Source organism: Mesoplodon mirus (assembly GCF_964341445.2).
Source record: "Mesoplodon mirus genome assembly, chromosome: 16".
Taxonomy (NCBI): domain Eukaryota; kingdom Metazoa; phylum Chordata; class Mammalia; order Artiodactyla; family Ziphiidae; genus Mesoplodon; species Mesoplodon mirus.
The window spans coordinates 47950798-47976150 of NC_138992.1; positions in this window are offsets into that span (position 1 = coordinate 47950798).

Consider the following 25353-nt stretch of genomic DNA (forward strand, 5'->3'; position numbering starts at 1 on the left):
ATTAATGGGCATCTGAAAAACCTTGAGAGCTCTGCCACTTGGTGTAATGAATTTTTTATCTTATTACTAAATGTAATCATAATCTAGCCCAGACTGGGGAGGCATCCACAAGTTTGGCAGATCCCAAAACACTTTGCAAATGCAATTTTTAAGAAAGAATTAGTGATGAAATTAGAATACTAAAAATGATATATGATATTTCAGGTCTGAGTGGATGGGGAAAGAGGAGATACATCAGGAGAAATAGCAGATTTTGAATTGACACTAATAAATTCATTCCAGATATTTTGAATGTGAGGTAATAGGGAAATATCCACATACTAAGTTGTAGAAAGAATTTAACAGACATGTGCTGGATGTCAGCAGAGGAATACTGAGTTAAAAATATCGAAGTCATCTACATAGAGTTTAAAACCATATAACTGGATTGGGAGATAATTTGGAGGAAAATTAGCAAAGATCCAAAGACTGAAGTTTGATGATTTTCCACATTTAGAAGTTTGGTAAAAGCTATTATTAACAGAAGAGAACAGGCAAACCTGGAAGGCAAAAGGAGAATGAGAAACATTTTTGTTGAAGTCAGATAGCTAAATATTGATCATTTATTGATCAAATTAAAGTCAATGTTATCTTTGCCATCTTCTAAAACTTTTAGTAAGCAATAATAATACTTAACTGCAATACAAAAGCATAGTACATACACACATATACATAATTATGTTACAGAGTAACTGGCTCATGTAAGAACATGTAGTGAAAATCAATTTGTAAAGCAAGTATCACCATTACTTTTATAATCTTCAAATGCTCAAAATGTAGTCCTAAGGTCACATGACTCATCAATCTGTAATTTGTCCCAGTCTATTTGTTGCACATCACTGTCTGTCTTAGAAATGACAGCTATGATTCATTTTTTTCATTGTCTGAAAACTATGTGGAAGCTATGGTACAAAATTCTAATCACATCCCATTGTATTAACTTCCATGACATGGTATCTGGACATACAGTTGGACTCTGCTCCAGATAAGGCAAAATTTTACACTGAGTGCCCCATCTTGCACCCTTGAAAGTTCATTAAAAACCTCCACACTGTAAGGAATTGAAGCAGAGCCTTAATCTCCTGGGAAATAGTTTGTGACATCCTGTAACATGAGAAAAACTATTTTTTTTAATCTAGATACATGATTCTGGTTATCATGGTACACAGAGGGATGTATAGTCCTAAGACTCCAGTGTTGAAACATGGGAAAGAAAGAAGATATTAAGTTTTAGAGAATCCCTAACTTGTTCAGACACAGATTACTTTTCTTTTCCCCATAAAGTGACATGATGATAATTGACTTCTGCATTAAAGCAATGTAATCTGGTAACTGAATAGGATGTGACCTTAAAAATATTTTTTATTGAGATATAGTTTATGTACAATATTATATGTTATAGCTGTACAACATAGAGCTTCACAATTTTTAAATGTTATACTACCTGTATAGTTATTATAAAATATTGGCTATATTCCCTGTGTTGTACAATATATCCTTGTAGCTTATTTATTTCATACATAATAGATTGTAGCTCTTAATTTGCTACACCTATCTTGTCCCTCCTCCCTTCCTTCTCCCTACTGGTAACCATTAGTTTGTTCTCTATATCTGTGAGTCTATTTCCTTTTTGTTATATTTACTAGTTTTTTTTATTCTTTAGATTTCACATAAAAGTGATGTCATAGAGTAATTTTTCTTTCTCTGTCTGACTTATTTCACTTAGCATAATACCCTCTAAGTCCATGCATGTTGTTGCAAATGTCAAAATTTAATTCGTTTTTATGGATGAGTAGTATTCAATCGCATATGTATACTACAGCTTCTTTATCCCTTCATCTGTTGATGAACACTTCAATTGCTTCCATATCTTGACTATTGTAAATAATGCTGCTATGGAAGTTGGAGTGCATGTATGTCTTCGAAATAATGTTTTTGGTTTTTTTTGAATATATACCCAGTAGTGGAATTGTTGGGTTATATGGTAGTTCTATTTTTAGTTTTTTGAGAAACCACCATCTGTTTTCCACAGTGGCTACACCAATTTACGTTCCCTTCAAGGGTGCATTCCCTTTTCTCCACATCCTCACCAACATTTGTTATTTATGGTCTTTTTGATGATAGCCATTCTGATTGGTGTGAAGTGATATCTCATTGTGGTTTTGATTTGCATTTTTCTGATGATTAATGATGTTGAGCATTTTTATCATGTGCCTGTTGACCATCTGTATATCTTCTTTGAAAAAAAATATCAATTCAGGTTTTCTGGCCATTTTTTAATCAGGTTGTTTGTTTGTTTGTTTTTTAATGTTGAGCTCACCCTTGATTACTCATGTCATTAGGAAATATTTTCTCCCATTCAGTAGATTGTCTTTTTGTTTTGTCGATGGTTTCCTTTTCTGTGCAAAACCTTCTAAATCTCATTAGGTTTCATTTGTTTATTTTTGCTTTTATTCCCCAAAAGTATTTTTATCTTATATTTAATTATGAAAATTGTAGTGGGATCATCCTTTCATCCTTTCTGACTCTGCCAAGGCCTGCCATAGGTGCTGTCCATAAGGTGTCCCCTTCAACCACTTAGGAGAGTATACCAGACAGTGGGCTGAGGGATGCCCAGCCCACAGTATGCATTTCTTGTAGGTTTTTCTGGGTCCTCTCTGAATGGTGATGCAAATTTGACTCACAGCTCCCTCAGAGACGTTTAATATCCTATTCTTGGTCTTTTTCAGAGGCATCCTTTCTGATTCATTTCTGTGTACCAATGGTAAATGACGTTCAATGTGCAGGAGGTTTTTTTTCTTTCTTTTGTTGTTCATAAGATGATCTTAAGAAAAAAAGTAATAATCTTTTTACTGAGCTGCAAAACTAAGTTCAGCAACTCCAACAAGCATAGTTAAGAAATATATTTGTAGCTTTATAATTTAGTACATACTAATATTCACATTTAGTTTCATATGTAATAATTTTTTGAAATGTTCAATTGTTTTAGAATGACCTGCATTTGACCCTCCTAGACATCATATAAAGCAACTTCTTCAGAAGTGACCCATAAGAGACAAATCTAAAATTGACTGATGTACGACAGATACATGTGAAAATTAATCAATCTTAAAGGTATTTCACAAAAAATTCAAATTATGTTTATAGAAATAAATATCTTAGTGTCTATTGGTTACATTCTAATGTATGCTACTAGTCAAAGCAAGGTTATTTTTCATAATACTCTAAATTTCTTGTTCCAAATTTCTTGTTCCAATGATTCTCAGCAAACTAGAAGTCATCTAATGTCACACAAAGAGAAATTTCATAATTTGCTAGCTCAGCCTCACAAATGATAACTATGTAACATTAGTGCACTATAAAATGATGATTTCCTCTTCTCAGCCTCTTTTGTGCCTGGCAAGCTCAAATGTCTTCACAGAAAGAAAGAAAAAAAAAGTCTTGTTTGATTAATATACCATGTCTACTATCGACTTTTTATAGGTTAATAATATAGATAGTCAAGACAAAAGGGACTATTTTATTAGTCTCTTTCACAGAAATACAAAAGAAGTCTTGGTGAAGTCAGATAACTTTATAGGGTCTGCTGTAGTCTGAATGTTTGTGTTTCCCCCCACTGCCCCCAAATTCCTATGTTGAAATTGTAACTCTTAAAGGTGGGATCTTTCATTAGTATTAGTAGGTGAGATCTTTGGGAGGTGATTATGTCAAGAGGATGGAGCCCTCATAAATAAAATTAATGCCCTTTTAGCAAAAGACACCACAGAGCTCCCAGCCCTTTCACTATGTGAAGGTACAATGAGAAGTCTTTGACCTGGAAAAGGGCTCTCACCCAAACGTTTTGGTACCCTGATCTTGGACTTCCAGCCTCCATAACTGTGAGAAATAGATTTCTATTATTTATAAGCTACCCAATCTGTGACCTTTTTTGGTAGCAGCCCAAACAGACTAAGACAGGCTCTCAAAACAAATTTTTAAAAAGTGAGCTGAGACATGAATGCAGGACTTGTTCCCATTCTAGTGATTTAGCTATTATGGAAGGACACCTATAAGTAAAAGCCTGGGTCAGTATAACTTGAGGATATTACATACAAAGAACTAGAAAATATTAGTTTCAAATTTTACACTTGTATATACAATGTTAGATTCTAAGAATATATTTTCAAAGAATATTAAGGAATAATAATTTTAAATACTTTGTACATAACACAAGATAACAAAATAAGAGGAAATGAAACCCTTAAAATTTTAAAGCCTTTTCATTTTCCAAAGTGATCACAGTTGTAAGTCTGTGAGAATTGGGAAGTCAACAATCAGTACATCTCAGTTTTTGTTTACTTGAGTGGCAACAAAAGTAATTGATATAATCATTATGACAGGTATAGACATTCCCTGAATTAATCATTTTATTCTCACACAACTGGAAATAAAATCTTGGTTTTTATTGCCATATGCCTACTCATCATCCATAAAATAGATTTTTTTGTATCACTCTCCTGATACAAATGATAGTGCTGTCATGAAGTGTATATATTCTTGAGAAAAAAACCTTACTTTTTGAAAAATTAGACACAATATATCAGAGCTTATGGGAAAATAGACTTGTGTAGATCATTCAAAACCTATATAACTTTGCAATCAGAACCCAAATAAAAATAAGTATTAATTTAAATAGTAACACAATTCAGAAGACATGATAGATTCTTAATAAATAAAGCAGTTGTCCAGCAGTACCAACATCACCTGGAAAGTTTTTAGAAATATACATTTAGAATGTACACTTTTAGAAATGTACATTCTCAGGCCCACTGAATCCCTAGCCTACTGAATCAAAAATTCTGGGGCAGTGCTGAGCAATCTGTGTTTTATCAAGGCCTCCAGGTGACTGCAACACAATTTAAGGCTAGTGAATCACTGTACTACGCTATATAAAGGATTTCACCTTTCAAAGTAAAAAAGAAGTGAAATTGCTAGATGGCAATAAAATAAGAAAGTAATTCAGATTGTTAAATTATGGAGTCAATGGCAAAATATACAAATGCCTGGTAAGTAGGCAGCCTCTAAATGACTCCCTATGTCTCAGCTTCCTGATATCAATGCCCTGTAAATTTAGTGAGACTTAGTGACTAGCTTCTAATAAAGAGAATACAACAAAAGTAATGGGGTATTATTTCTGAGATTAGCTTATGTCTTACTTCTCTCGTTCTTTCAGTTGCTCACTGCTAAATTCTGAGCTGTCCACTTGGCAAAATATCTTGGATCATCAACCAGGGAAGAACTAGGGTTCTCAGCCCAAAAGCCCATGAAGAAATGAAGCCTGCTAACAGCCACACATAGGAAAGTGCTTAGAAATGAATTTTCTCCCAGTCGAGACTTGAGATGATTGTAGCCCTGTGAGAAATCCTTAGCCTGAGACCCCAGATTAGAAGTTCCATATGCCTGACCCAAAGAAGCTATTAAAAAAAAAAGTTTGTTGTTTTAAGACACTAAGTTTTAGGGGGTAATTTCTAATATAAGCTGAGGGGAAGAAGTTCTGGTAAGTGGGTAGACTGCACAACACCATGTTTCTCTGCAATTCATGTGCTTTGTATTCAGTGCTGTTATTTGATGAATAAACCACAAAAAGCATGGCGGGGGGGATCACAAATGATCACATGCAACTACACATGTTATTGACATTATTCCTCACAAACTGACTGTGTGTGAGTTAATTTACTTCACAAACATGCATTTCATGTTGAGTCTGTTTTTCCAGATGTAACAATGCTTTTGTTAAGAATAATCATGCGCATGGCACAGGGAGATCAGCTCGGTGCTTTGTGACCGCCTGGAGGGGAGGGATGGGGAGGGTGGGAGGGAGGGAGATGCATGAGGGAAGGGATGAGGGAACAGATGTATGTGTATGACTGATTCACTTTGTTATAAAGCAGAAACTAATAAAAAAAATTGTGTAAAAAAAAAAAAAAAAAAAAAAAAAAAAAAGAATAATCATGAAGCTTATTAAAGTACATTTCAAATTTCTAGGGTTTAATCCACTCTTATGATTCCTTTAAGAATTACATAATGGGTATGTTAGGATAGGTACATTTTTCTATTTTGCCATCATTTTCTTTTCTTTCTTTTTTCATCCTCCTGACAAGGAGTTCTTTGGTAGAATGTTAGGGAGAAGATTTTGGTATAGTAATGCATCAAAAAAGAATTACTGTCAGCAATACAAACAACAGGAATTGCCTTGTTCTAAGAAAATGACTTTGACACTCTGAGCTTCATCTCATCTTGCTTTGCCAAATTTATTCAATATTTGTTTCTTTCCAGAAAGAAAATACTATATCTAGGATTGAGGAAGGGTGGGGAAAATACAGAGTGAAGGAAAAGACAGGTGAATGTGGCAGTAGTGAAATAGGAATTGAGACAATAAAAGAGATTCCTAGATAAACTTCCAAGGAGAATTCTATGGAGAAAAATATGATTTGATGGAAGAGCAGGAAATATTTTGCATCACATTTTGGATGCACATATGCTCATCATCAGTGCTTAAATAACACTGTTTTATCTCTTATAATGGCCTACATACATGCACAGCTTCCCAGGCAGTGTGAACCAACTGAAGAGTGATATAATTATTTTCATTTTTTATCACCCACTTGTCTCATATGTCAAATTGTAAATGTATTAATGTGGCCCATTTAAATGAGATAATGTATGTAAAATATTCTGAGTGTCTAAAAGAGTAAGAGTATTCAACAAGTATGAATAATTAATTCAGTCACTTAATTTTAGCATATTGTTTAAATATGACTACAGCAATTTAATAAACTTCAATTAATCAGAATCCAACTGAATAAACGGCATTTTGTTTTAATCTACAATTCACTCTTCCTGAAATGAGCTAATAAAAGGAAAGTATTTTATACTTTCTGCTACAGGAATCTGAAACTAAGGGAATCCATGCTCTGGACATGATCTTTTAGGGATTCAGTAATATGTACTAACAACTCCAACACCAAATCTAACAGCAGGGAAGCCACTTGGAGTCAGTCTATCTTTCTTTACATCAATAGCATTTAATAAGTAACTTTAAAAGCTGAGCATTATGCTAGAAACTAAGAAGAAAGGAAGACAAAGCCAACAAAGATAGCTCCTGGCATCATGAAGCCAGGTCTGAAGAAGATAGACAGACAGGCCTTAAAAAATGAATACAAGTCGTTAATGAAGTAAGTGCAAATATGAAAATATTTTTTCAAAGGTAAAAGGTGTGGATAACTTGAGTCACTTAACAGATTGCTACAAGTCACTGTATCTCAAATACATAACAATGACTTTATGTCAAAATCAGCAATTATCTTCCTAAAACATTGAATAAGTATTTCCTGTCCTAACTGTGACAGAATCTCTGATAATGAAGAAGAATTTTCATCCCTTTCTGGGGAAGGGATCAAATGAAGGTTTCCAAGTGTTCAAATTAGGGGGCTCACTTCTTGGGAGCAAACAGAGCAAAAAACTAACCATCTTTTCTACTATTCTGACAAGTAGAAGTAAAATTTTTTTTCCAGACTTTTGCTTATCAACTTCTGATTTCCTTTGTTGGAGCACCCTTGGACAATCAAACAACTCACATCTCATCACTTTTCTGAACCTGTAAACCTGAATTTCACCACGATAATCACCTGCCTCTAGCCTGCTATCACTCAACCACCCAGGTCTCTGTGTGATTAATAAGACTGTGGCTAAGGGCTCAGCTTCAAATAGAACAATTTGTTTCTATCAGTGATAAAATATTTTTGAAACAGATTCTTGGGGTCAATATGCATTCAGTATAATTATCCTATCTTCTACAATTTTAGTATTATTTTACAGTATGATCAGTGATATCCAGAGAGAAAAAAAAACATCCAAGTCACTAAGAATTGAAGAAATATATTACTTTCATTTCATTTAAAGCATTGTCTAAAACCAGGAACTAGACCATATTTAAGAATTTTTTTAAATGACAGATTAAAATCAAAGTGTTTTTCTGGCTTATCTGTTATACTCTTGGTTCCCTCTGCTATTCAGCTAATCATAATTGATGTAGTAATATGAAAATAATATAGGGATTATGTTTCAAGTCATGAATCAGTTCCAACAGGTTGTAATGTAATAACTTATTAGACTAATTTTAAAAAAAGTTTAGAAAACCCATGTAATATCTTGCACTACAAGCAGAGTCAGCATTAATTCAGATATGCACTGTGAAGCTTATGTTAAGGATAGATAATAGGTATTAATAAATTTAAAAATGCAAAAACTAAAAATATGCACTCTAAATGGGGTAATTTTTACCTTATTGACTACATATTCAAAATATGAGGCTTGGTTTTTTTTTAAGAAATAAAAAGAAAAACAAAACCCTAAAATCCAAAAAACATAGTGCTTGTCTTAAGCCAAAATCTTAAATAAAAACTAAAAAAAAATAATTTAAAAATAAATAATTTTTTCCTGAACATTAAACCTAAATGATCATCATACATAATAGTCCTTACTTAAAAGAATTAAATAATTTTCAGCTTATACGTTAAATTAAAGGCAAAATATTTTCCACCATTTTTAACAGAAATATATTGTAAGATCAATGATGAGTTTAACAGACACTTATTAAATACCTCTGTCTCTTTAAAACATTGGGATAGATATAATATATCCACTGGGTTTTTGAAACCAGTTCCCTGTTTTAGAATATAAATCCTGGATTCAACAAAGCAGTGTAAAATCTTGGGTTTAAAAAGTGACCTAGGGAATTAATTAAAATTGTGTATTTTAATGTATGTCAATCTACCTAACCTAAATGTTAACACTTGAATTATCAACAGAGCTCTCCACTTGCTGGACATGGTTATGAGAAAATGGAGTAGATATTATTGAAAAATTCTTATAAAAAATATGTTATTTCCAGCCCTTTAACCACAAATTAATATCCTGTAGTGTCAAACTAAACTAAAAAGAAACAAAACAAAAAAAATAAACAAAAAAATCAGACATGCTTGACTGTCAAAACCCATCATGGTGCTTATGAACTACACTTTAAAAATTTAGACAAGACCACAAAGTAGACACTTTCATTGACAACCTCACTTTCAATAACTTGCTTCATTCCTCAGTCAATCATTACTCCTTTTATCCTTTCCAGTACTCCAGAGTTGTCCCCCTAAAGATTTTACACTACTCAGTTACATCTTTTAAAGTTTTAAGTAAACAGCACATATAATTCCCTGTGAAGATTACACAAAAGAACCTTCTGATTCATAGATTTAGTAGTTGTATTAGTCTCTAAACTTGGCGCGTTTGTTCTATATTCTTCATGTTTTCAGTATCAGAGAGAGTATCTCTTGTCACTTTTAAGCAAAGAATGTAGTTCTAAAAGAAAAAAAAAAAAGGAAAAAGAACCTATGACATATTCACTGCCATAGTCAAACTTGTACAGACAGTCACGGAAGTTAAAGAAGAAACGGGCCTTTCACAGCCAAACTGTCTGTTTCCACTGCTTCATCTACCTTTTGTTTATGCCTCTGAAGTTTCTTTTGGAAGATATTGATGTGATGGTAAAAGTAAAAACTTGCTTTAAGCACTCATCATACAAATTAAATTTTAAGTAAAAGCAATTGGTATTGCTGCTGAGTAAGTTCTTCCTGTAGATTGCTCAGACACTCTGTAAAATTGCCTGCTGACCTACTCCATGGACCAAAGATGCCAGTGGCCTGATAGCCAATAGTATCTATCATAGGTGACATTTATAGTGCAGAGCTCTGTGCAGTTGTGCCAAAAGTACACAGCAACTTCAAATAGGCTCTTTGAGATGATATGATATATTAAATTATATCTTGCACTCTCAACTGAAAAATGAGCATCCTGGAGAAATAAACACTCCTGAAAACCAAGCTGGAAAAAAATCAAAATTTGAAAGTAGCTAGGTACTTTTATTTTGCTAACTGATCATGTAAAAAGGCATAAAGTTGGCATATGCACACTTATGAAATGTAAAGTGTATCCATCTTTTTAATGTTTTAGGTTTGGTTTTGTGATATATACAGAATCATCTCCATTTTACAGATGAGAAAATTGAGTCTCAGCTGGATTAAATGATTTATCTGAGTTAAAACAGTTATTAATAAGGATTCATATACACATAACATACACATATTGATTCTGAAGAATTTTCCATTTCCTTTTATCATGTTTTACATAATAAAGAGTATTGTTTAGTTCTGAAAAATCTTGTTTATGAATTACTTCCTGGGGGAGAAAGTGACTAAACATATGTTGTGATTTCAAGGGTGCCAGGAAAGCTTCTAATTCCCCAAAGTACACATTATGTGGGAATCTGTATCTAGGGATAGACATAAAATAACATATATCTTGGACTTGATTGTGAAACTTTGAAATTGAAGCTGACCTGATGATTAACCTAGTTCTACTGTATCCTTTTAGCCATTATGGGTCTAGGGCCAAGAGAGAGGGTATCTTGTTTAAGCTCACTTATAATTTTACTTTCAGACTTAGGAATAGAATTATAGCTTTTTAAATTTCAAGTTTTTGCCTTTGTTCTATACCATTTTGCCTTTCTTATCAATAACATAAAAATCCAATATCAAATGATAATATTTTGTGACTCTGATGAATTCATTAATGTTAAGATCACTTTAGTCTTGACCTGGGAATTCAGTAACAGTCCTTATAAGAGACATAATGATGTAAAGTTTGTTGATATATTAATAAGTAAAAACAGGTTGGCTAGAATAAAATTTTAACTCAAATTTTAATCAGTCTCAGAACTATATTACAGGGAAAAGTTATCAGCTGTATTTTAGATCTGCACTTGCACCTGTATTTAAGCTTTTAATAGTGGAAAATGAAAAGGATCAGAGATTGTAGCATTATTATATACAATCCATTTTCTTTGGATCTTTACCCAAAATATTTTTAGGTTTCATCTTTGTTTCTTTTTACTTCCCAAAGAGGATTCAGATTAAATTAACCAATTTTTAAAATTCTCTCAACTAGGTTTCTGATGGTTGGAGATGCCAATTATACATGTCACAATGGAAAATATAATCATCCAGAATTAGCTATTTGGAAATCAAAGTATATGGCTTAGAAGAGCTGTTCTGTGAGGATAGCAATATAGTCATGACTTGCTGAACCTCATTTCCAACTTTCACTCTACCCAAGAGCACCTGCTCAAATTTATATTTGAGACTCAAATGTTCAATTGAGAGCTCTAGGATTTGAGGAAAAAATACCATTCCCTGTGGTTCTAGGCCTGAGCCAAGGAAAGTGATACACATGTCTATTTACTGAGTGTAGTTTCTTCTCACTATAACACCTCACAGATTTATGGTGAGCCAATGGGGACATTACAACCTAAAGAGAATTGCTTCTGATTCATGTAGTTGGAAAGGACTATCCATAGGTAATTACTGACAGATCTCTCCTCCTCACACTTCAGTGATAGAATAATAGTTTACTAGCTCATTTGCTACAGACCAAAAACATTAAAATTGTCCAGGTCATCCTTAAACTTATGATTTGGCTTTGTCAAGAAATCCTAACTTTTAATGATGCTATAGAAATACCAAATCATGGATGACTAACGATGAATTATAGCATAATTCAGGAGACTCAGTAAACTGAGGGGAAAAAAAAAGATCAAGATGAGTAATTAGAATTATTGGCTCCTAGCATGGTAATCCAATGAAAGAATCAAAAGTTAATTTAAGTAATAAGAATCTCAGGGAATCAAGGGGGAAAAAAAAACAACTTTCTGAATCAAAAATTATGATTTCCAAATTTTTAAATTTAGAAGAATTCTACTTCCAGCAATTTGGCAGTTATGAAGGGCTTGAAAGCACAGCCATAACACCACCTAAAAATGCTGAAGACAGTTAAGTGTATAAATAAACTTGCAAAAAAAAAAAGCAAGGTATTGATAAAAAATTGAAATCATAATGGGGTAATCACAGTTCAGGCATACAAAAATGGAGTCAGTTGGCCATTGAGGATCTGGTCTCAGACATATCTAAGCACCACTGAGAACTTAAACTTCCTTTGAAATGTACCAGACCCAAGGACACCAACAGCCGTATTCAGAACAACACCTGCGAGCTGCAGCCTTATGGTCTCAAGTTCTCCCTTTGTAACTGTGCAACCATTTTAGACCCCAACAAATCCTTATTTAACAAGGACCCTTACTTCTTGCAAGTTCCTATTATAATTCTTGATAAACAATTCATGTAATTAACTGTAACCTTATATATATTTTTTCTGTTTATAAGCCTCCCCCATTATGTAGGTCAGGGAAATACAATTCAATTGCTCTTGAATCTGTGTCTCCCAGGCTGCTGTATCAAGTCCCATTTTAGATATATATTAACTCAGGCAAGGATTGTCAATTGGCATTAAAGACTTTGTGACTTTTTAAAATCATGTAATACTAACATACCAGCCAAACCCCTGCTTTGTTCTCTAGCTTACATAGTGGTTGACTAATTGGTTAACATGGGCTCTGTACTTTCTTTTTCTGTATTGCCTTTTTAAATACCACAGATTACATTCATGTAACATGCTTTTGAAAACACAACTCACTCCCATTCCAAACTTGAATAAGAAATCTCTGAAAATGTTCCCATAAAAAGTAGAATGATTTAAAACAAATAAAATATAATAATGCACAAAATAATTTTAATTTCCATACTATTCTGGCAATTTTAGCTGACAAAATTTAATATTTGTAGTATTATAATATTTATTTAAATTGTGTTTTACAGATACCAATGGTGTTTGAATATTTCCGGTCTGTAAGATCAAATACATATGAACCCAAGATAAGAATGTCCTTAATGTTTTCAATATCCAAATTCAAATTAGAATGCTCAATTCATAAAACGTATGCCTTAACTGACTCCCTGGCCAAAGACCCATCTTAAAGTGGTTGGAAACAAAGATAGAAAATTCAGAAACTCTTGGATGACAGGTCTTTGAACCTCTTTGTGAACACTGACTTTGGCCTTAGGGAGGAGAAAACACAGCATGGTTGCATGAGTATAATATAGGAAATACATGTTTGAACTTCATGTCATGTCTTTCCCCTACCGATTGCCTTGAGACAACAAAAGGTACTCAAAGCTCTTGCTCAAATGTCCTCAGGAGAAAAATTAGAACAACACAGAAACTCTGTGCTTGAGAGGACTTGAGGAAAACAGATGGTGACTAACAATTTCAGTGGTTGCTTCCCCCTTCTTGCCCTCTAAATGACCATGACTGGTGAATTAATATGTAGGGTTATATTCTTCTAATGCTGAGGTTAGGGGGTATTATAAAGAATATGTTAGAAAGCATGAAGCCCTCACCCGTGGACTTGTTTGGTAAGGTTAAAAGCAACTGACTGTGACTTTCTGGAGCCAAGGACACTTGAACATCCATTGCCTTATCCCCTGAACTCTTTGGGGCTAACTTGGACCAACCTTCACTATTCCACAGTCCTATCAAAGGAGCTGATCCCCTGAGGAGAAATATGAGCTCAAAGGCTCAATAAACAAGATCATTGAAGAGCACAATTTTATCAAAACAATGCACACTAAAGATTTATAGATTCTTTCAGAGATATAAATATTAAAGCATAAATTTTAAACAAGAATTTTAAATTAGCTTTAAAGACATACTAAAAGAGATAATAGAAGATATTAATCAATATAAAATATGACTGAGAAACCACAAGTAAAATTGAAATACTAGATATGAAAAGTATAGTAGTTGAAATACTGTTGGTTTGAAATCTCAGGATCTTCCCAGGTGAAATCTGAAACTAGCCCTATATGTGGAAGGCAAGAAGAGATAGAAGAAAGAGGCAGGCCATTGTAGTTTGTAGGTGGCAGGTTTAATAATCAAAGGAACTTACTTATGAGGCTTGCCTTTGGTGACTGTAAATCAGTATAACTCATAACCTGCCCATCAGAATCTTAAAAGTTTACACAGAGGTCTTAACAGGGTTCAGTTAGGTATATTGCCTAGATGACCTCAACAACATATTACTCTATCAAGCCTGCACCCTAGAAAACAGCACTGGCTGTGGGAACAGTGGGCTGAATGGATATTCCAAGGACACAGAATGGGAGTGAGAAAACTCTGATTGCCCAGGTCCAGCACAGGCAGAGGCCTACTGGTAACACTTAAAATATAGACTATTCAGGAATAAATGAATAAAATTTGTACAAGACCTTATCCTGAAAAACATTAAACATTATTGGAGACAGTAAAGAAGATCTTAATAAATAGAGAAGTATATCATATTTATGGATTAGATGACTCAATATTATTAAGATGTCAAATCTCTTGATTTTGATAGTTTCAGTGTAATTCCAGTTAAAATCTATATCAGCTTATTTGTAGAAATTACAAACTGATTCACACTTTTAGCAATCTATCATAAAGTTAAACATATATCTACTCTGTGATCCAGCAATTCTACCTTTGGGCCTTTGTTCAAGAGAAAATAACACGTATCTCCACAAATAAATTTAAAATACATTTATTGCAGTTTTATCACCAAATAATCAAAGTTTCAAATGTTAGTTATCTATTTATTGTCTCCTGCCTTCAAATTCACCCTTTTAGACTAATCTGTGAAAAAGGATCTGGGTACTTTAAATATTCTTTTTTTGTTCCAGCTAACACTGAAGTTTGCTCAACAGAATGCACTGGAGAGATATTGCAGAAGAAAAAAAGAAACAGTTTTAATTCCTAGTTCCAGTGGATTTACTCAGTTGGCCACTGCTGTGTGTGTGGTTTCTCCAGTGCACAGCTCAGGAATCACTCATCAGCCAGCAGCACTCAGCTTCCCCTGGCACCCACCTTGGATAGCTTTGTAGCAGAGTAATACTGGTGACATATCTCCCTGTGTACAGCCTTCATCAGCATCCTAGAGGTCAGATTTCCAGTAAGATTTTTAAGATATATTTCTAGCAAGTTCAGGTGGTTGGCACTATGGCTTTCCTGTCATTTTGTAATGCATGGCCACGCCTTCTCCAACAAGGTCTGGATATAAACCCAAGGGTAGTATCTTCCTTGGGCACTCTGTCACAACCCTAAGGGTAGTGGCTGTTCCTTATAACTGCTGCTTCTATATTCTTTACATTTTCCTTTACTTCTTACTAGTCAATCTTTGCTAGTCTAATTTTCTCTTAAAGTTAATCACTTTTTTAGTTTGATTGAATATAATTGACATACAACACTGTAAGCTTAAAGCGTACAGCATAACAAATTGACATATATATATATATATATATATATATATATATATATATATATATAGTAAAATGATTACCACAATGAGTTTAGTTAACGTCCATCATGAAGAATTAATCATTCTTAGGGCTTCCCTGGTGGCACAGTGGTTGAGAGTCCGCCTGCTGATGCAGGGGAAACAGGTTTGTGAACCGGTCCGGGAAGATCCCACATGCCGCTGAGTGGCTGGGCCCGTGAGCCATGGCCGCTGAGCCTGCACGTCCGGAGCCTGTGCTCCACAATGGGAGAGGCCACAACAGTGAGAGGCCCACATACCACACACACACAAAAAAAGAATGATTCTTTTTTGCAGTACACGGGCCTCTCATTGTTGTGGCCTCTCCCGTTGTGGAGCACAGGCTCCGGATGCGCAGGCTCAGCGGCCAGGGCTCACGGGCTTAGCCACTCCACGGCATGTGGGATTTTCCCGGACCAGGGCACGAACCCGTGTCCCCTGCATCCACAAGTGGACTCTCAACCACTGTGCCACCAGGGAAGCCCCAATCATTCTTAACATTAAGTATTCTCTGTTCAAATTACTATGTGGTTTCTATCTCTTTATTGGACCCAGATTATTTCAGTCCATCAATAGGAGAATGGATAAACAAATTATAGTTTATTTATATAATTTCTACTCCATAACAAAAGTGACAAACAGCAAATATAAATGCAAATACACTATGTCAAAAAAAAATAAACCATATACAAAAAAAGGACATGCTGCATAATTCTATTTATATAATGTTCTATATAGGCAAAACTTGTTTACTACTAGAGAAATCAAAATACTAATTGTACTTGAGTGCACAGGATTGACTGGACAGAGGCATAAAGGAACTCTTTGAGGTGATGAAATTATTTTGTATCTTTGTTGTAATTATGGTTTCCATGAGATATATATTTGCCAAAACTCACCAAACTGAAATCAAAATATGTGCATTTTACTTAATTAAAAAAGTACTTTCAAGAAAATCTATAGACAATTTTAGCAATAATGTGACAGTTTATAATTGTAACTGGATATAAGACCAATATCCAAAAGTCAGTTATGACTAAACATTAGAAAAAATAAATAAATAACTTAAAGGAAAACCTCAATTTACCATAGCATCTCAGAATAGGAATAAATCTAACAAAGATGTACAATATCTCTACAGTTAAATGTGTAAACTTCATTAACAGCTACTTTACAAAAACTAAATAAAGTAAATTCTGTTTATGGCATAAGAATACAATATTTCAGTGATATCAATTTTCCCTAAATTGTTACTTGAATCCAAGGGAAATCTAAAAGGTTTCATATAAAATTTTATGTGGAAGAATATATTTTTTTCTAAAATTACATTGCACTATTTATATTTCCATATGCTTTACAGAACCTTCCACTCCCTCATCAAGTTATGAAGATTATTTCCTCTCCCCTTAAAAGCTCATAGGCTTTTATGTTTGTTTCAATAAATAGAATGCAGCATAAGTGACAGTGCATTTTTTTCTGAGTCTAAGTGATAAAAGACAATATAGATTCACTCTGGCAATATAGCTTCACTTTCTCTCTCTCTTTTTGTCAAGACACTTTTCCTGGGAGCCTATCCACCATGTAATGAGAAAGCTTAGGCCACATGGAGAGGCCATGTATAGTATTCTCATTGACAGCATAGCCAAAGTTCCAGCCAACAGTTAAAAAATAACCTGCAAGACATATGAGTGAACAAGCCTTCAGATAATTCCAGATTCAATTTTCATGCTGTATTAGGTGACACCAATGAGCTGAGAATAGCTGTTACTCCGCTACTCTTCCAATTCATAAACTCATGAGCAAAAGAAATAACATTTTTGTTTTAAGCTTCTAACTTTTGGAGTAGTTTGTTATGCAGCAAATTATGAGAATATTTCATAAGAACAAAGTTCCAAGAAAACCCAAAACACTTAAGAGCAGTGGTGCTCTTGCCCTATTGGTTATTGGGATTTGTAATAAATATATAACAACTAAGAGTGTCGTATTTGTGCAGCATTAGTAAAATGGAGTGTAATAGAGAGCCCAGAAACAGACCAATGCAACTTTAGTAGAAGACAGGTTAGCATGTCAAATTAAAGGGAAAGGAGGAATTGTTCAATAAATTGATATGGCATAAATAGTTAAGCAAATGCAAAAGGATGAATTTGGATTCCTATCTCATACCAAATACAAACCCAACTTCAGATAGCTTAAGGACTTAAATAAATAAATAAATAAACTTCAAAATGCTTAGTAGAAAATAATGGTGAAAAAAATTTTAAATCTTGGGGTAGGAAAAGTCTTTATAAAAAATGTAAAATGGAGAGACCTTCAAGATGGCAGAGGAGTAAAACATGGAGCTCACCCCTACAAATACATCAAAAATACATCTACGTGTGGAACAACACCTACAGAACACCTACTGAAAGCTGACAGAAGACCACAGACTTCGAAAAAGTCAAGAAAATCCTCATGTACCCAGGTAGGGCAAAAGAAAAAAGAAAAAATAAATAAAAGAGAGAGACAAAAGAATAAGGATGAGACATGCACCTCTGGGAGGTAGCTGTGAAGGAGGTAATGTTTCCACACACTAAGAAGCACTGGCAGAAGTGGAGGGGGAGCTTCAGAGCCACAGAGGAGAGCACAGAAACAAGGGGTGGAAAGGGCAAAGCAAAGCAAAGTAGAGAGATCCCCGCACAGAGGATCAGTGCCGACCAGCACAAACAAACCTGAGACACTTGTCTGCTTACCAACCAGGGTCAGGGTGGTGGCTGGCAGCTGAGGCTCAGGCTTCAGAGGTGACATCCCAGGGAGAGGACTGGGGATGGCAGTGTGAAAACAGCCTGAATGGGGCTAGTGTGCCACAGCTAGCTGGGAGGGATTATGGGAAAATGTCTGGACCTGCCAGAGAGGCAAGACACCATTGTTTTGGGGTGTACAAGGGGACAGGCTTCCTGCTCCAAGTGCCACAGATGGCAGAGCAACGCCTAAGTGAGCTCCAGAGATAGGCTTGAGCTATGGCTATCACCTTGCAACTCAGAGGTGGGCATGGACCACTACTGCTGTTGTCGCTGCCACCAAGGATCCTGTGTGAAAACACAGGTAACTACCCACACCTTCCTGGGACCCTATGCATCACGCCATTTCAGGGTCCCGTGATCCAAGGCCAACTTTCCTGGGAGGACACATGGCACACCTCAGGCTGTTGTAACATCATGCCCCAGCCTCTGCCACCACAAGCATGCCCCGCATTCCAATTGTGACTACTGTACTCCACCCTCTCCCCTGCCTGAGTGAGCAAGCGTACACTGATCAGCCACTGCTTTAACCAGTTCCTGCCTGTGTGGGGAACAGATAACTGAGGGCAGCCTACACACAGAGGCAGGGCCAGGTTCAAAGCTGAATGCCAGAAGCTGTGTGAACAAAGAAGAGAAAAGGAAATTTCTCCATGCAGCCTCAGGAGCAGGGGACAAAATCCCCACAATCAGCTTGGTAAACACTGAATGTACAGAACACATGAATAGAAAATGAGTGTTCCCAAAATTGAGGTGGTGAACTTTGGGGCCAACTGTGGACTTGAGGTTTGCTTTCTGCATTTGATTTGTTTTTGGTTTTATGTTTATCATAGTTTAATTTATTTATTTATTTATTTATTTATTTATTTGAGGTATGCGGTCCTCTCACTGTTGTGGCCTCTTCCGTTGCAGAGCACAGGCTCCAGACACGCAGGATCAGAGGCCATGGCTCACAGGCCTAGCCACTCTGTGGCATGTGGGATCTTCCCATACCAGGGCATGAACCCGTGTCCCCTGCATTGACAGGCGGAATCACAAACACTGCACCACCAGGGAAGCCCGAAAAATACTCTAGAAGTGATCAATAGCAGAGTAACTGAGGCAGAAGGACAGATAAGTAAGCTGGAAGATAGAATAGTGGAAATAACTGCCACAGAGCAGAATAAAGAAAAAAAGAATGCAAAGAATTGAGGACAGTCTCAGAGACATCTGGGACAAAATTAAATGCACCAACATTAGAATTACAGGGATCCCAGAAGAAGAAGAGAAAAAAGAAAAGGTCTGAGAAAATATTTAATGAGATTACAGTTGAAAACTTCCCTAACATTGGAAAAGAAATAGTTAATCAAGTCTAGGAAGAACAGAGAGTCCCGTACAGGATAAATCCATGGAGAAACATGCCAAGACACATATTAATCAAACTATCAAATATTAAATACAAAGAAAAATTATTAAAAGGAACAAGGGAAAAACAACATACAGGGGAAACCCCATAATGTTAACAGCTGATTTTTCATCCAGAAGGGAGTGGCAGGATATATTTAAATTGATGAAATGGAAAAACCTACAACCAAGATTATTCTGCCCAGCAAGGATCTCATTCAGATTCACTGGAGAAATTAAAATCTTTACAGACAAACAAAAGTTAAGGGAATTCAGCACCACAAAACCAGCTTTACAGCAAATGCTAAAGGAACTTCTCTAGGTGGGAAACACAAGAGAAAGAAAAGACCTACAGAAACAAACCAAAACAATTAAGAAAATGTTCCTAGGAACATACAAATTGATAATTATCTTAAGTGTAAATGGATTAAATGCTCCAACCAAAAGACATCGGCTCGCTGAGTGGATACAAAAATAAGACCCATATATATGCTGTCTACTAGAGACTCACTTCAGACCTACGGACACATACAGACTGAAAGTCAAGGGATGGAAAAAGATATTCCATGCAAACTGAAATCTAAAGAAAGCTGGAGTAGCAATTTTCATATAAGACAAAATACACTTTAAAATAAAGACCATAATAAGAGAGAAAGAAGGACATACGTAATGATGAAGAGATCAATCTAAGAAGAAGATATAATACTTTTAAATATTTATTCACCCAACATAGGAGCACCTCAATATATAAGGCAAATGCTAACAGCCATAAAATTGTGACAGTAACACAATAATAGTAGGGAATTTAACAACCTACGTTCACCAATGGACAGGTCGTCCAAAATGAAAATAAATAAGGAAACACAAGCTTTATATGACACATTAGACCAGATGGACTTAATAGATATTTACAGGAATTCCATCAGATAACAAAAGAATACACGTTCTTCTCAAGTACATATGGAACATTCTCCAGGATAGATCATACCTTGGGTTAGAAATCAAGCCTCAGTAAGTTTAAGAAAACTGAAATCATATCAAGTATCTTTTCCAACCAAAATGCTATGAGACTAGATATCAATCACAGGGAAAAAAATGTAAAAAAAAACCCAAACACACGAAGACAAAATAATATGCTAATAAATAACCAAGAGATCACAGAAGAAACCAAAGAGGATATCAAAAAATACCAAGAAACAAAGGACAATGAAAACAAGAAAACCCAAAACCTATGGGATGCAGCAAAAGCAGTTCTAAGAGGGAAATTTATAGCAACAAAATCCTACATGAAGAAACAAGAAAAATCTCAAGTAAACAATCTGCTTTTACACCTAAAGCAGTTAGAGAAAAAGACCAAAAAAACACCAAAAGTCGGCAGATGAAATAAATCATAAAGATCCAACTAAAAATAAATGAAAAAGAAATGAAGAAAACAATAGCAAAGATCAGTAAAATTAAAAGCTGGTTCTTTGAGAAGATAAAAAAAATTGATAAACCATTAGCCAGACTCATCAAGAAAAAAAGGGAGAAGACTCAAATCAACAGAATTAGAAATGAGAAAGAATTAACAACTGACACTGTAGAAGTACAAAGTATAATGAGAGACTACTACAAGCAAGTATATGCCAAAAAAAAAAAAAAATGGACAGTCTGGAAGAAATGGACAAATTCTTAGAAAGGTACAACCTTCCAAGACTGAAACAGCAAGAAACAGAAAATATGAAAAGACCAATCAGAAACACTGAAATTGAAACTGTGATTAAAAATCTTCCAACAGGGCTTCCCCGGTGGCACACTGGTTAAGAGTCCACCTGCCGATGCAGGGGACACGGGTTCGTGCCCTGGTCCAGGAAGATACCACATGCCATGGAGCGGCAGGTCCCGTGAGCCATGGCCACTGGGCCTGTGCATCTGGAGCCTGTGCTCCACAATGGGAGAGGCCATAAAAGTGAGAGGCCTGTGTACCACAAAAAAAAAAAAAAAAAAGTCTTCCAACAAACAAAAGCCCAGGACCAGGTGACTTCAGAGGCAAATTCTATCAAACATTTAGAAAAGAATTAACACTTATCCTTCTCAAACTCTTCCAAAATATAGCAGAGGTCAGAACACTCCCAAACTCATTCTATGAGGCCACCATCACCCTGATACCAAAACCAGACAAAGATGAAACAAAGAAAGAAATCTACAGGCAAATATCACTGATGAATGTAGATGCAAATATCCTCAACAAAACACTAGCAAACAGAATCCAAGAGCACATTAAAAGGATCATACACCATGATCAAGTGGGAGTTATCCCAGGGATTCAAGGATTCTTCAACGTATGTAACTAAATCAATGTGATACATCACATTAACAAACTGAAGAATAAAAACCATGTAATTATCTCAATAGACACAGAACAATCTCTTGACAAAATTCAACACACACTTATGATAAAAACTCTCCAGAAAGTGGACATTGAGGTAACCTATCTGAACATAATAAAGGTTATATATGACAAACCCACAGCCAACATCATTCTCAATGGTGAAAAATTGAAAGCATTTCCTCTAAGATCAGGAGCAAGAAAAAGATGTCCACTCTCACCACTATTATTCAACATAGTTTTGGAAGTTTTAACCATGGCAATCAGAGATGAAAAAGAAATAAAAGGAATCCAAATTGGACAAAGAAGTAAATTTGTCACTGTTTGCAGATGACATGATACTATACATAAAGAATCCTAAAGATCCTACCAGAAAACTACTAAAGGTAATCAATGAATTTGGTAAAGTAGCAAGATACAAAATTAATGCACAGAAATATCTTGCAGTCCTATACACTAACAACAAAAAGTCTGAAAAATAAATTAAGGAAACACTCCCATTTACCACTGCAATGAAAAAATAAAATACCTAGGAATAAACCTACCTAAGGAGACAAAAGAACTTTATGCAGAAAACTACAAGAGACTGACAAAAGAAATCAAAGATAACACAAACAGATGGAGAGATATACCATGTTCTTGGATTCGAAGAATGAACATTGTGAAAATGACTATACTACCCAAAGAAATCTACAGACTTAATGCAATCCCTATCAAACTACCAAGGGCATTTTTCATAGAACTAGAACAAAAAGTTTCACAATTTGTATGGAAACACAAAAGACCCAATGTAGTCAAACAATCTTGAGAAAGAAAAATGGAGCTGGAGGAATCAGCGTCCCAGATTTCAGACTATACTACAAAGCTACAATAATCAAGACAGTATGGTACTGGCACAGAAATAGAAATATAGGTCAATGGAACAGGATAGAAAGCCCAGAGATAAACTCATGCACTTATGGTCACCCTATCTTTACAAATTAAGGAAGAATATACAGTGGAGAAAAGACAGCCTTTAAATAAGTGGTGCTGGGAAGACTGGACAGCTCCATGTAAAAGAATGAAATAAGAACACTTCCTAACACCATACACAAAAATAAACTCAAAATGGATTAAAGACCTCAATGTAAGGTCAGACACTATAAAGCTCTTAGAGGAAAACCTAAGCAGGACACTCTATGGCATAAATCACAGCAAGATCCTTTTTGACTCACCTCCTAGAGTAATGGAAGTGAAAACAAAAATAAACAAATAGGACCTAATGAAACTAAAGCTTTTGCACAGCAGAGGAAACCAGAAACAAGATGAAAAACCAACCCTCAGAATGGGAGAAAATATTTGCAAATGAAGCAACTGACAGAAGATTAATCTCCAAAATATACAAGCAGCTCATGCAGCTCAATATCAAAAAACAACAACAACAACAAACAAACAACCCAATCAAAAATGGGCAGAAGGGCTTCCCTGGTGGCGCAGTGGTTGAGAGTCCGCCTGCCGATGCAGGGGACACGGGTTCGTGCCCCGATCCTGGGGGATCCCACATGCCGCGGAGCGGCTGGGCCCGCGGGCCATGGCCGCGGAGCCTGTGTGTCTGGGGCCTGTGCTCCGCGACGGGAGAGGCCACAGCAGTGAGAGGCCCCGTACAGCAAAAAAAAAAAAAAAAAAAAAAAAAAAAAATGGGCAGAAGACCTAAATAGACATTTCTCCACAGAAGGTATGCAGATTGCCAACAAACACATGAAACATCACTAATCGTCAGAGAAATGCAAATCCAAACCACAGTGAGGTATCACCTCACACCAGTCAGAATGACCATCATGAAAAAATCGACAAACAATAAATGCTGGAGAGGGTGTGGAGGAAAGGGAACCTTCTTGCACTGTTGCTGGGAATGTAAATTGATCCAGCTTCTATGGAGATCAGTATGGAGGTTCCTTAAAAAACTAAGAACAGAACTACCATATGAGTAAACAATCCCACTACTGGGCATATACACTGAGAAATCCATAATTCAAAAAGAGACATGTATGACAATGTTCATTGTAGCACTATTTACAATAGCCAGGACATGGAAGCAACTTAAGTGTCCATCAACAGATGAATGGACAAAGAAGATGAGGAACATATATACAATGGAACATTAATTAGCCATAAAAAATGAGTTATTTGTAGTGAGGTGGATGGACCTAGAGTCTGTGATACAGAATAAGTTAGAAAGAGAAAAACAAATATATTCTAACACATATATATGCAATGTAAAAAAAAAAAAGGTTCTGATGAACCTAGGGGAAGGACAGGAATAAAGATGCAGACATAGACAATGGACCTGAGGACACAGGGGTAAGAAAGTGAAGCTGGGATGAATTGAGAGAGTAGCATTGACATATATACACTACCAACTGTAAGATAGATGGCTAGTGGGAAGCAGCTGCATAGAACAGGGAGATTAGCTCAGTGCTTAGTGACCACCTAGAGGGGTGGGATAGGGAGGGTGGGAGGGAATCCCAAGAGGGAGGGGATATGGGCATATATATATATATATATATATATATATACACACACACACATAGCTGGTTCAGTCTGTTTTACAGCAGAAACTAACACAGCATTGTAAATCAATTATATTCCAATTAGGACTTAAAAAAAATTAGCTATCAAGACACGAAAAGACATGGAGGGACTTTAAATACATCACTAAGTAAAAAGATGCCAATCTGAGAACACTCCATACTGTTTGATTCCAACTATATGACATTCTGGAAAAGGCAAAACTATGGAGACAACAAAATATCAGTGGTTGCCAGGGTGAGGGATGAAGAGGTGAATAAACAGAGAAGAGAGGATTTTTAAGGGAGTGGAAATACTTTATATGATATTATAATGATGGATGATATATGCCGTTAAGTATTTGTCAAAGCCCATAGAAAGTATAGCACCAAGAGTGAACCCTAAGGAAAACTATGGATTTTGGGTGATTATGATGTGTCCATGTAGCTTCATCCTTGGTAAAAAAAAAAAATGTACCACTCTGGTGAGAAATGTTAATAGTGAGAGCAGCTATGCATGTGTGGGGGCAGGTGGTATATAGGAAATCACTGTACCTTCATTTCAATTTTATTGTAAACCTAAAACTTCTTTAAAAATAAAGTCTTTAAAACGTCAAAAAATTAACTAAAAGTGACTTTATGTGAAAAGACTCCATTCTTCCAAATTAATTATTTTCTATTTAATAAGTATTATTAAATGCCTAAAATATGTCTTAATCAAATGGGATAGTGGGAGTTATTACATTTTTCCTCAAATAGTGGTTCTTTTCCCTCCAACAATGGGATCACTGTAATATTGTCCAAAGTATATATCCATTGACCTCTTGAGAACTTCTGAATAGAATATATGAGTTAAGAACCAGAAATTCTCAAAAGAAATAATCCAGATGATTCCTTTGTACTCTAAAATTT